Source organism: Aegilops tauschii, chromosome 5, assembly GCF_002575655.3.
Source record: "Aegilops tauschii subsp. strangulata cultivar AL8/78 chromosome 5, Aet v6.0, whole genome shotgun sequence".
In the NCBI taxonomy this organism is placed as follows: domain Eukaryota; kingdom Viridiplantae; phylum Streptophyta; class Magnoliopsida; order Poales; family Poaceae; genus Aegilops; species Aegilops tauschii.
The window spans coordinates 90,895,685-90,908,474 of NC_053039.3; the positions used below are offsets into that span (position 1 = coordinate 90,895,685).

The window sequence follows — 12,790 nt, forward strand, 5'->3', positions numbered from 1 at the left end:
ATATAAAATTAATAAAGCCTATTGTGCCACTAGGCCATAAGTGGCCTCAGCACACAAGGCCCGGCCCACCAAGAGCCATCCTCCTCCCTGTTCACAATAGGAGGTCGTGGCATGCATCCGACCACCATGGCCGCGGCTGTGGATGCGTGTTGGACATCCCGCGGCTTACCCCGGCGCCTATTAGACGCCCCGAGCCCCCCTCTCCCTCCCTGGTAACCCTAGTCCCCAAATCCCCATCTCCCTCGCTCATATCCGACGAACTGGAAGAGGCCGAGCTCGCGGTCATCATCATCATCGTCGATCCCGCGGCCACCGGCCTCCAATCGTCGCGCCAAGATGTCGAGGAGCTCTGCCATCGTTGTCTCTGTCGCCCTCGCCTATCGGTTGGAGCTCGGACAGCCTGCTACCTCGCCATCGCGCGGTCTTCTCCGCCATGGCAGCCGCATCTCGTCGACGAGTGCAACGTGTCCGGTCACCTCGAGTCATCCTCAGGCCGTCCCAGCAATGGCAGTGAGCCCCTGTTCAATTCGCATCCTCCCCCTCTCGAATCCATTCCGTAGGCCGCCGTAAGCCACTGCCGTCGATCTCACGGTCACCAACCGTCGGCGGCGCCCCAGGCTCCCCTGTCGCGTCTTGACCGCGTCCCGCAGCGCCTAGCCGACCCCCGCGTGCGCCCGCAGCCTGCTGCTCTGCTGCCGCTGGTGCCCGCCTCCGCTGGCGCCATGGCCGAAGCTCGCGGCGCCCGCGCGACCTGCCTCGCCTTGGGCCGCGTTTGGCCGCACCTGCCCGCCCCGTGCTGCTCCCGCCGCTCGCCCTGGCCGCGTCCAAGGCGCGCCTCCGCAGCCGCCCGCGGCCCCTGCTCTGCCTACTGATGTTGTTGTTGAGCCACTGCTACTCTGTACTGCTGCTACTGCTTTGCTGGTACTCTTGCCGCTGCTGCTGCTTCTTGTTGCCCACCGGCCGCCGTTCCTGCTGCTTGCCGCTGCTGCCGCTGGCGCCTACTGCTCTGCTGTTGGTGCTACTGCTACTTGCTACCGTTGGCTGCTCCTGTTACTGAATGGCCGGCCCTTGCGTGTGTGCTGAATGCACGTGTGTGTGGCTAGTTGGGCTATGCCCAGTAATGGCCGGTCGTTGCTTAGATTAGCACTACTATGTTTAGCTAGTATTAATTAGTTAAGTTAGTCTAGTAGTAGATGACATGGATGACCCTTTTAAATAAGTTAGGTTTATTTATTTGTTTAGGTAAAAAGTCTATGACAGGTGGGCCACACCTACCCCTTTTTAACTAGTCAATTTGACTTGGTCAATTTGGATTAATCTAAATATGATAATTCCAGAAATGTTTAGAAACTTTGAAAATTAATTTAAAATAATCCATATGTCAGATGAAAATGTTTTCTACATGAAAGTTGCTCGGAATTTCGAGACGAATCCGACTACGCAACCCGTTCGTCTGCCACACGTCTCTAGCATAGCGAACATGCAACCTTTCCCCTCCGTTTCGTCTGTCCGAAAATGCCAAACTTCGGGAAAGCATTCCCGGATGTTATCCCCTTCGCCGATAACTTGTAGCACCGCGTTAGAACACCCCTAGCGCTGCTTTTGACTTTTCATGCATAGTATTGCACTTGTTTGCTCTGTATTTATTGTTTTTCCCCACTCTTCTCTCCGGTAGACCCCGAGACCGCTGTTGATGTCCCTGTGATCGACTACATCGACGACGACCCCTTCTTCCATTTCAGCGGAGCTTGCAGGCAAGCCCCCCCTTTGATCATCCCGATATCGCCCATTCCATTCTCTCATGCTTGCATTAGATTTTGCTACTGTTATTGTTTGCTCCTATTATGATGCATAGCCTGCTTTTGTAACCTGCTCATTGTACCTTACCTGCTTATCTTGAACTGCTTAGTATAAGTTTGTTAGTGATCCATCAGTGACCCTCACCTTGTCCTTGTTGCCCCTGCTTCATCTTCGACGACTCGATCAACGTGATCGATGAACAGAGCCTGACACCTCACATCACATCACGCCCCTTTAGTTGCTCGACTCTGCAGAGCTACTATCGAGTGCCGAGGGTGATCCCTCATAACGCACTCTTGATGATAATTCTGTAGTGTAGCTATTCGGTCGTGGTCATCAAGGGTGATTTCCTCTTTCACCATTCCCGATACGGCTCTGTCGTGCAACACCTCAAGTGTGAACCTCGAGGGTGGATCCTCTTACGTTTACCTTGATGATTACATCGAGTGGAATCCTCCGGGGGTGATTCCTCGGGTTTTCCCCTTGATGTTTGGACACACGGTTACCTTGACTTTACTTGAGACCTTTGTTGAAGTCGGGTCGGCCCTGAGGGGTACCCGCGAGTTGATGTGAAAGTCGGGCGGGCCCGTTGAGAACCCGCGAGTTTTCCACGTGGCACAGCCGGGCATTCTGGGCCCTTGCCGTAAGTCCATGAGACGGGGCGACGGGGTCACATTATCTCGAGTCTCTGCTCGTCTTCGCGAGCCCCCAATGCACTAACAGGTTTGGGTATTTGTTCTTAGTTGGCCTTTGGCCTTTACGCACTAACCACCACGCGAGAATAGATATGGGCCTCGACGTCGTGGTATCAGCCGAAGCTTTGTCAGACGTCCAGTTCAGCACTGCGGCACGGTCAGATCATGCTGGCCATCCGAGGCGGTGCTGGTATCCACCCTGCTCGCAACGACCCAGAGTGCAACGGGCGATGGGCCCAAGACCCCAGGGCACTTAGGATGTAGACCGGCGGGGACCTCTCTGCTGAGCCTAGGTAGGGCTGCGACGTGTTGATCTTCTGAGGCCGGGCATTGACCCCAGAAAGGTGTGTCCGGCCAGAGTGATCGAGCGTGTTGGGTAACGTGGTGCACCCCTGCAGGGAAGATATATATTCGAATACCGTGTCCATGGTAATGGACGTTCAGACTTGTATCCGGATCTTATATAACTGGAAATGGATACTTGAGACATGAGATGGTTATGTGGCCCCGGGATTGCTTCCTCGCAGGGAGTCGAGGAAGGATCTCTGGGCATTAATGCTACAACATGCTTGTTAATTATAAACTGCTATTCTTTACTCTTCTACATGCTGCAAGATGCTCGGAGCTGCTTGAAGATGCTAGTCTTCGATAGGCTAGGCCTTCCCCTCTATTCTGGCATTTTGCAGTTCAGTCCACAGATACATCCCTTCTTTTGATACCAATGCATACTTAGTATAGATTTGATGCTTGCGAGTACTTTGGATGAGTACTCACGGTTGTTTTGCTACCCCTTTCCCCCCTTCTTCCTTCTTTTCGGTTGTCGCAACCAGATGGTGGTGTTGGGGAACGTAGTAATTTCAAAAAAATTCCTACGCACACGCAAGATCATGGTGATGCATAGCAACGAGAGGGGAGAGTGTTGTCCACGTACCCTCGTAGACCGAAAGCGAAAGTGTTAACACAACGCGGTTGATGTAGTCGTACATCTTCACGATCCGACCGATCAAGTACCGAACGCACGGCACCTCCGAGTTCAGCACACGTTCAGCTCGATGACGTCCCTCGAACTCCGATCCAGCCGAGTGTTGAGGGAGAGTTTCATCAGCACGACGGCGTGGTGACGATGATGATGTTCCACTGACGCAGGGCTTCGCCTAAGCTCCGCAACGGTATTATCGAGGTGTAATATGGTGGAGGGGGCACCGCACACGGCTAAAATATCGTATATCAACTTGTGTGTAGAGGTGCCCCCCTGCCCCCGTATATAAAGGAGCAAGGGGGAGGCCGGCTGCCTTGGGCACGCCAAGGAGAGGGGGGGAGTCCTCCTCCTAGTAGGAGTAGGACTCCCCTTTCCTAGTCAAACTAGGAAGAGAGGGGGGAAGGAAAGAGAGGGAGAGGGAGAGGGAAAGGGGGGGCCGCGCCCCCCTCTCCTAGTCCAATTCGGACTCCTCATGGGAGGGGGCGCACCACCTCCTGGCTGCTGCCCTCTCTCTCCCCTCAAGGCCCACTAAGGCCCAATACTTTCCCGGGGGGTTCCGGTAACCCCTCCGGCACTCCGGTTTTTTCCGAAACTTCTCCGGAACACTTCCGGTGTCCGAATATAGTCGTCCAATATATCAATCTTTATGTCTCGACCATTTCGAGACTCCTCGTCATGTCCGTGATCACACCCGGGACTCCGAACAACCTTCGGTACATCAAAACATATAAACTCACAATATAACTGTCATCGTAACGTTAAGCGTGCGGACCCTACGGGTTCGAGAACTATGTAGACATGACCGAGACACCTCTCCGGTCAATAACCAATAGCGGAACCTGGATGCTCATATTGGTTCCCACATATTCTACGAAGATCTTTATCGGTCAAACCGCATAACAACATACGTCGTTCCCTTTGTCATCGGTATGTTACTTGCCCGAGATTCGATCGTCGGTATCTCGATACCTAGTTCAATCTCGTTACCGGCAAGTCTCTTTACTCGTTCCGTAATACATCATCCCGCAACTAACTCATTAGTAACAATGCTTGCAAGGCTTATAGTGATGTGCATTACCGAGTGGGCCCAGAGATACCTCTCCGACAATCGGAGTGACAAATCCTAATCTCGAAATACGCCAACCCAACAAGTACTTTTGGAGACACCTATAGAGCACCTTTATAATCACCCATTTACATTGTGACGTTTGGTAGCACACAAAGTGTTCCTCTGGTAAACGGGAGTTGCATAATCTCATAGTCATGGGAACATGTATAAGTCATGAAGAAAGCAATAGCAACATACTAAACGATCGGGTGCTAAGCTAACGGAATGGGTCAAGTCAATCACGTCATTCTTCTAATGAGGTGATCCCGTTAATCAAATGACAACTCATGTCTATGGCTAGGAAACATAACCATCTTTGATTAACGAGCTAGTTAAGTAGAGGCATACTAGTGACACACTGTTTGTCTATTTATTCACACATGTATTATGTTTCCGGTTAATACAATTCTAGCATGAATAATAAACATTTATCATGATATAAGGAAATAAATAGTACTTTATTATTGCCTTTAGGGCATATTTCCTTCAGTCTCCCACTTGCACTAGAGTCAATAATCTAGATTACACAGTAATGATTCTTACACCCATGGAGTCTTGGTGCTGATCATGTTTTGCTCGTGGAAGAGGCTTAGTCAACGGGTCTGCGACATTCAAATCCATATGTATCTTGCAAATTTCTATGTCTCCCACCTGGACTAAATCCCGGATGGAATTGAAGCGTCTTTTGATGTGCTTGGTTCTCTTGTGAAATCTGGATTCCTTTGCTAAGGCAACTGCACCAGTATTGTCACAAAAGATTTTCATTGGTCCCGATGCACTAGGTATGACACCTAGATCGGATATGAACTCCTTCATCCAGACTCCTTCATTTGCTGCTTCCGAAGCAGCTATGTACTCCGCTTCACTCGTAGATCCCGCCACGACACTTTGTTTGGAACTGCACCAACTGACAGCTCCACCGTTCAATGTAAATACGTATCCGGTTTGCGATTTAGAATCGTCCGGATCGGTGTCAAAGCTTGCATCAACGTAACCATTTACGACGAGCTCTTTGTCACCTCCATAAACGAGAAACATATCCTTAGTCCTTTTCAGGTATTTCAGGATGTTCTTGACCGCTGTCCAGTGATCCACTCCTGGATTACTTTGGTACCTCCCTGCTAAACTTATAGCAAGGCACACATCAGGTCTGGTACACAACATTGCATACATGATAGAGCCTATGGCTGAAGCATAGGGAACATCTTTCATCTTCTCTCTATCTTCTGCAGTGGTCGGGCATTGAGTCTTACTCAATCTCACACCTTGTAGTACAGGCAAGAACCCTTTCTTTGCTTGATCCATTTTGAACTTCTTCAAAACTTTGTCAAGGTATGTGCTTTGTGAAAGTCCTATTAAGCATCTTGATCTATCTCTATAGATCTTAATGCCTAATATATATGCAGCTTCACCGAGGTCTTTCATTGAAAAACTCTTATTCAAGTATCCCTTTATGCTATCCAGAAATTCTATATCATTTCCAATCAGTAATATGTCATCCACATATAATATCAGGAATGCTACTGAGCTCCCACTCACTTTCTTGTAAATACAGGCTTCTCCAAAAGTCTGTATAAAACCAAATGCTTTGATCACACTATCAAAGCATTTATTCCAACTCCAAGAGGCTTGCACCAGTCCATAAATGGATCGCTGGAGCTTGCACACTTTGTTAGCTCCTTTTGCATCGACAAAACCTTCCGGTTGCATCATATACAACTCTTCTTCCAGAAATCCATTCAGGAATGCAGTTTTGACATCCATTTGCCAAATTTCATAATCATAAAATGCGGCAATTGCTAACATGATTCGGACAGACTTAAGCATCGCTACGGGTGAGAAGGTCTCATCGTAGTCAATCCCTTGAACTTGTCGAAAACCTTTCGCAACAAGTCGAGCTTTATAGACAGTAACATTACCATCAGCGTCAGTCTTCTTCTTGAAGATCCATTTATTTTCAATGGCTTGCCGACCATCGGGCAAGTCAACCAAAGTCCATACTTTGTTCTCATACATGGATCCCATCTCGGATTTCATGGCTTCAAGCCATTTTGTGGAATCTGGGCTCACCACCGCTTCTTCATAGTTCGTAGGTTCGTCATGGTCTAGTAACATAACCTCCAGAACAGGATTACCGTACCACTCTGGTGCGGATCTTGATCTAGTTGACCTACGAGGTTCAGTAATAACTTGATCTGAAGTTTCATGATCATTATCATTAACTTCCTCACTAATTGGTGTAGGTGTCGCAGAAACTGATTTCTGTGATGATCTACTTTCCAATAAGGGAGCATGTACAGTTACCTCATCAAGTTCTACTTTCCTCCCACTCACTTCTTTCGAGAGAAACTCCTTCTCTAAAAAGGATCCATTCTTAGCAACGAATATCTTGCCTTTGGATCTGTGATAGAAGGTGTACCCAACAGTCTCCTTTGGGTATCCTATGAAGACACATTTCTCCGATCTAGGTTCGAGCTTATCAGGTTGAAGTTTCTTCACATAAGCATTGCAACCCCAAACTTTAAGATACGACAACTTTGGTTTCTTGCCAAACCATAGTTCACAAGGCGTCGTCTCAACGGATTTCGATGATGTCCTATTTAGAGTGAATGCAGCCGTCTCTAAAGCATAACCCCAAAACGATAGTGGTAAATCAGTAAGAGACATCATAGATCGCACCATATCTAATAAAGTACGATTACGACGTTCGGACACACCATTACGCTGTGGTGTTCCGGGTGGCGTGAGTTGCGAAACTATTCCACATTGTTTCAAATGTAGGCCAAACTCGTAACTCAAATATTCTCCTCCACAATCAGATCGTAGTAATTTTATTTTCTTGTTACAATGATTTTCAACTTCACTCTGAAATTCTTTGAACTTTTCAAATGTTTCAGACTTACGTTTCATTAAGTAGATATACCCATATCTACTCAAATCATCTGTGAAGGTGAGAAAATAACGATATCCGCCACGAGCCTCAATATTCATCGGACCACATACATCTATATGTATGATTTCCAACAAATCTGTTGCTCTCTCCATAGTTCCGGAGAACGGTGTTTTGGTCATCTTGCCCATGAGGCACGGTTCGCAAGTACCAAGTGATTCATAATCAAGTGATTCCAAAAGTCCATCAGTATGGAGTTTCTTCATGCGCTTTACACCGATATGACCCAAACGGCAGTGCCACAAATAAGTTGCACTGTCATTATCAACTCTGCATCTTTTGGCTTCGACATTATGAATATGTGTATCACTACTATCGAGATTCATTAAAAATAGACCACTCTTCAAGGGTGCATGACCATAAAAGATATTATTCATATAAATAGAACAACCATTATTCTCTGATTTAAATGAATAACCGTCTCGCATTAAACAAGATCCAGATATAATGTTCATGCTCAACGCTGGCACCAAATAACAATTATTTAGGTCTAAAACTAATCCCGAAGGTAGATGTAGAGGTAGCGTGGCGACGGCGATCACATCGACTTTGGAACCATTTCCCACGCGCATCATCACCTCGTCCTTAGCCAATCTTCGCTTAATCCGTAGCCCCTGTTTCGAGTTGCAAATATTAGCAACAGAACTAGTATCAAATACCCAGGTGCTACTTCGAGCATTAGTAAGGTACACATCAATAACATGTATATCACATATACCTTTGTTAACCTTGCCATCCTTCTTATCCGCCAAATACTTGGGGCAGTTCCGCTTCCAGTGACCAGTCTGCTTACAGTAGAAGCACTCAGTTTCAGGCTTAGGTCCAGATTTGGATTTCTTCTCCTGAACAGCAACTTGCTTGCTATTCTTCTTGAAGTTCCCTTTCTTCTTCCCTTTGCCCTTTTTCTTGAAACTAGTGGTTTTACTGACCATCAACACTTGATGCTCCTTTTTGATTTCTACCTCCGCTGCCTTTAGCATTGCGAAGAGCTCGGGAATTGTCTTATTCATCCCTTGCATGTTATAGTTCATCACGAAGCTCTTGTAGCTTGGTGGCAGTGATTGAAGAATTCTGTCAATGATGCTATCATCCGGAAGATTAACTCCCAGTTGAATCAAGTGATTATTATACCCAGACATTTTGAGTATATGCTCACTGACAGAACTATTCTCTTCCATCTTGCAGCTGTAGAACTTATTGGAGACTTCGTATCTCTCAATCCGGGCATTTGCTTGAAATATTAACTTCAACTCCTGGAACATCTCATATGCTCCATGACGTTCAAAACGTCGTTGAAGACCCGGTTCTAAGCCGTAAAGCATCGCACACTGAACTATTGAGTAGTCATCAGCTTTGCTCTGCCAGACGTTCATAACTTCTGGCGTTGCTCTTGCAGGAGGCCTGGCACCTAGCGGTGCTTCTAGGACGTAATTCTTCTGTGCAGCAATAAGGATAATCCTCAAGTTACGGACCCAGTCCGTGTAATTGCTACCATCATCTTTCAACTTAGCTTTCTCAAGGAACGCATTAAAATTCAACGGAACAACAACACGGGCCATTTATCTACAATTAACATAGACAAGCAAGATACTATCAGGTACTAAGTTCATGATAAATTTAAGTTCAATTAATCATATTACTTAAGAACTCCCACTTAGATAGACATCCCTCTAATCATCTAAGTGATTACGTGATCCAAATCAACTAAACCATGTCCGATCATCACGTGAGATGGAGTAGTTTCAATGGTGAACATCACTATGTTGATCATATCTACTATATGATTCACGCTCGACCTTTCGGTCTCCGTGTTCCGAGGCCATATCTGCATATGCTAGGCTCGTCAAGTTTAACCTGAGTATTCCGCGTGTGCAACTATTTTGCACCTGTTGTATTTGAACGTAGAGCCTATCACACCCGATCATCACGTGGTGTCTCAGCACGAAGAACTTTCGCAACGGTCCATACTCAGGGAGAACACTTTTATCTTGAAATTTTAGTGAGAGATCATCTTATAATGCTACCGTCAATCAAAGCAACATAAGATGCATAAAGGATTAACATCACATGCAATCAATATAAGTGATATGATATGGCCATCATCATCTTGTGCTTGTGATCTCCATCTCCGAAGCACCGTGCTCGTGAACTCCATCTCCGAAGCACCGTCATGATCACCATCGTCACCGGTGCGACACCTTGATCTCCATCGTAGCATCGTTGTCGTCTCGCCAACTATTGCTTTTACGACTATCGCTACCGCTTAGTGATAAAGTAAAACAATTACATGGCGATTGCATTTCATACAATAAAGCGACAACCATATGGTTCCTGCCAGTTGCCGATAACTCGGTTACAAAACATGATCATCTCATACAATAAAATATAGCATCATGTCTTGACCATATCACATCACATCATGCCCTGCAAAAACAAGTTAGACGTCCTCTACTTTGTTGTTGCAAGTTTTACGTGGCTGCTACGGGCTTAGCAAGAACCGTTCTTACCTACGCATCAAAACCACAACGATAGTTTGTCAAGTTGGTGCTGTTTTAACCTTCGCAAGGACCGGGCGTAGCCACACTCGGTTCAACTAAAGTGAGAGAGACAGACACCCGCCAGTCACCTTTAAGCAACGAGTGCTCGCAACGATGAAACCAGTCTCGCGTAAGCGTACGTGTAATGTCGGTCCGGGCCGCTTCATCTCACAATACCGCTGAACCAAAGTACGACATGCTGGTAAGCAGTATGACTTATATCGCCCACAACTCACTTGTGTTCTACTCGTGCATAGCATCAACGCATAAAACCAGGCTCGGATGCCACTGTTGGGGAACGTAGTAATTTCAAAAAATTTCCTACACACACGCAAGATCATGGTGATGCATAGCAACGAGAGGGGAGAGTGTTGTCTACGTACCCTCATAGACCGAAAGCGGAAGCGTTAACACAACGCGGTTGATGTAGTCGTACGTCTTCACGATCCGACCGATCAAGTACCGAACGCACGGCACCTCCGAGTTCAGCACACGTTCAGCTCGATGACGTCCCTCGAACTCCGATCCAGCCGAGTGTTGAGGGAGAGTTTCGTCAGCACGACGGCGTGGTGACGATGATGATGTTCCACCGACGCAGGGCTTCGCCTAAGCTCCGCAACGGTATTATCGAGGTGTAATATGGTGGAGGGGGGCACCGCACACGGCTAAAATATCGTATATCAACTTGTGTGTAGAGGTGCCCCCTGCCCCCGTATATACAGGAGCAAGGGGGAGGCAGGCTGCCTTGGGCGCGCCAAGGAGAGGGGGGAGTCCTCCTCCTAGTAGGAGTAGGACTCCCCTTTCCTAGTCCAACTAGGAAGAGAGGGGGGAAGGAAAGAGAGGGAGAGGGAGAGGGAGAGGGAAAGGGGGGGCCGCGCCCCCCTCTCCTAGTCCAATTCGGACTCCTCATGGGAGGGGGCGCGCCACCTCCTGGCTGCTGCCCTCTCTCTCCCCTCAAGGCCCACTAAGGCCCAATACTTCCCCGGGGGGTTCCGGTAACCCCTCCGGCACTCCGGTTTTTTCCGAAACTTCTCCGGAACACTTCCGGTGTCCGAATATAGTCGTCCAATATATCAATCTTTATGTCTCGATCATTTCGAGACTCCTCTCATGTCCGTGATCACATCCGGGACTCCGAACAACCTTCGGTACATCAAAACATATAAACTCATAATATAACTGTCATCGTAACATTAAGCGTGCGGACCCTACGGGTTCGAGAACTATGTAGACATGACCGAGACACCTCTCCGGTCAATAACCAATAGCAGAACCTGGATGCTCATATTGGTTCCCACATATTCTACGAAGATCTTTATCGGTCAAACCGCATAACAACATTCGTCGTTCCCTTTGTCATCGGTATGTTACTTGCCCGAGATTCGATCGTCGGTATCTCGATACCTAGTTCAATCTCGTTACCGGCAAGTCTCTTTACTCGTTCTGTAATACATCATCCCGCAACTAACTCATTAGTCACAATGCTTGCAAGGCTTATAGTGATGTGCATTACCGAGTGGGCCCAGAGATACCTCTCCGACAATCGGAGTGACAAATCCTAATCTTGAAATACGCCAACCCAACAAGTACTTTTGGAGACACCTGTAGAGCACCTTTATAATCACCCATTTACGTTGTGACGTTTGGTAGCACACAAAGTGTTCCTCTGGTAAACGGGAGTTGCATAATCTCATAGTCATGGGAACATGTATAAGTCATGAAGAAAGCAATAGCAACATACTAAACGATCGGGTGCTAAGCTAACGGAATGGGTCAAGTCAATCACGTCATTCTTCTAATGAGGTGATCCCGTTAATCAAATGACAACTTATGTCTATGGCTAGGAAACATAACCATCTTTGATTAACGAGCTAGTTAAGTAGAGGCATACTAGTGACACACTGTTTGTCTATGTATTCACACATGTATTATGTTTCCGGTTAATACAATTCTAGCATGAATAATAAACATTTATCATGATATAAGGAAATAAATAATACTTTATTATTGCCTCTAGGGCATATTTCCTTCAGGTGGATCCCTGGAGCCAGATGCCACTGCCGATGGATACTACTACATGGAGACCGTCGACGACCAGAAGTAGTTAGGAGGTCCCAGGCAGGAGGCCTTGCCTCTTCGATCGTTGTTGCTTTTCTGTTTGCCTTCTTAAGGCATCCTTGTTTACCTTATGTCTGTACTCAGATATTGTTGCTTCCGCTGACTCTTGTGTATCGAGCTTGTATTCGAGCCCTCGAGGCCCCTGGCTTGTAATATGAAGCTTGTTTTATTTCAATTTGTGTCTAGAGTTGTGTTGTGATATCTTCCCGTGAGTCCCTGATCTTGATCGTACACATTTGCATGTATGATTAGTGTACGGTCGAATTCGGGGGCGTGACAGTGGTTGCCAAACAGAAAATAAAGTTTATTCCTTTTTCCACCATACTTTCACTTTCCATGGCTAACCGTACCCACGAGTGCCTTCCATACCAACACTTTCTAAGGAATTTATTATTTGACAACATAAAGTAAATTCATTTTTCATTTCGGGACTGGGCATCCCTAATACCTTTGCCTTACTCTCGTGCAATGACAAGTGAATAAACACTCATCGTGAGAATAACACATCTAGCATGGAAAATATTAGCCACCCCTCACCGCTCCGCGAGCGAAACGAACACACAAAAGAGAATTTTATTTTGAAAATTAGAGATGGCACATATA

General features: G+C 46.8%; 1 long non-coding RNA gene across 1 annotated transcript; it reads left to right on the forward strand.

The window, feature by feature from the left end:
• Positions 1-201: 201 nt before the first annotated feature.
• On the forward strand, positions 202-12,509 carry LOC141022328 (uncharacterized). The gene is made up of 3 exons (XR_012183613.1): positions 202-510; positions 1,676-1,754; positions 12,087-12,509. It is a non-coding gene; the product is annotated as an uncharacterized lncRNA (long non-coding RNA).
• The last annotated feature ends 281 nt before the right edge of the window (positions 12,510-12,790 follow it).